Consider the following 1,689-nt stretch of genomic DNA (forward strand, 5'->3'; position numbering starts at 1 on the left):
TGCTGCTGATACATAGGCAAACAGGGTCTGGAGTGGACCTCAAGCAATCTCCAACAGACCTACAGCTGAGGTTCCTGACTGTTAGAAGGAAAACTATCAAACAGGAAGAACACCTACACCAAAACCCCATCAGTACATCACCATCATCAAAGACCAGAGGCAGATAAAACCACAAAGATGGGGAAAAAGCAGGGCAGAAAAGCTGGAAATTCAAAAAATAAGAGCGCATCTCCCCCGGCAAAGGAGCGCAGCTCATCGCCAGCAATGGATCAAAGCTGGATGGATAATGACTTTGACGAGATGAGAGAAGAAGGCTTCAGTCCATCAAATTTCTCAGAGCTAAAGGAGGAATTACGTACCCAGCGCAAAGAAACTAAAAATCTTGAAAAAAAAGTGGAAGAATTGATGGCTAGAGGAATTAATGCAGAGAAGGTCATAAACGAAATGAAAGAGATGAAAACCATGACACAAGAAATACGTGACAAATGCACAAGCTTCAGTAACCGAGTCGATCAACTGGAAGAAAGAGTATCAGCGATTGAGGATCAAATGAATGAAATGAAGCGAGAAGAGAAACCAAAAGAAAAAAGAAGAAAAAGAAATGAACAAAGCCTGCAAGAAGTATGGGATTATGTAAAAAGACCAAATCTACGTCTGATTGGGGTGCCTGAAAGTGAGGGGGAAAATGGAACCAAGTTGGAAAACACTCTTCAGGATATCATCCAGGAGAACTTCCCCAACCTAGTAGGGCAGGCCAACATTCAAATCCAGGAAATACAGAGAACGCCACAAGGATACTCCTCGAGAAGAGCAACTCCAAGACACATAATTGCCAGATTCACCAAAGTTGAAATGAAGGACAAAATCTTAAGGGCAGCCAGAGAGAAAGGTCCGGTTACCCACAAAGGGAAGCCCATCAGACTAACAGCAGATCTCTCGGCAGAAACTCTACAAGCCAGAAGAGAGTGGGGGCCAATATTCAACATTCTTAAAGAAAAGAATTTTAAACCCAGAATTTCATATCCAGCCAAACTAAGTTTCATAAGTGAAGGAGAAATAAAATCCTTTACAGATAAGCAAATGCTTAGAGATTTTGTCACCACTAGGCCTGCCTTACAAGAGACCCTGAAGGAAGCACTCAACATGGAAAGGAACAACCGGTACCAGCCATTGCAGAAACATGCCAAAATGTAAAGACCATCGAGGCTAGGAAGAAACTGCATCAACTAACGAGCAAAATAACCAGTTAATATCATAATGGCAGGATCAAGTTCACACATAACAATCTTAACCTTAAATGTAAATGGACTAAATGCTCCAATTAAAAGACACAGACTGGCAAACTGGATAAAGAGTCAAGACCCATCAGTCTGCTGTATTCAGGAGACCCATCTCACACGCAGAGACATACATAGGCTCAAAATAAAGGGATGGAGGAAGATTTACCAAACAAATGGAGAACAAAAAAAAGCGGGGGTTGCAATACTAGTCTCTGATAAAACAGACTTTAAACCATCAAAGATCAAAAGAGACAAAGAAGGCCATTACATAATGGTAAAGGGATCAATTCAACAGGAAGAGCTAACTATCCTAAATATATATGCACCCAATACAGGAGCACCCAGATTCATAAAGCAAGTCCTTAGAGACTTACAAAGAGACTTAGACTCCCATACAATAATAATGGGA

Source organism: Theropithecus gelada, chromosome 13 (assembly GCF_003255815.1).
Source record: "Theropithecus gelada isolate Dixy chromosome 13, Tgel_1.0, whole genome shotgun sequence".
In the NCBI taxonomy this organism is placed as follows: Eukaryota; Metazoa; Chordata; class Mammalia; order Primates; family Cercopithecidae; genus Theropithecus; species Theropithecus gelada.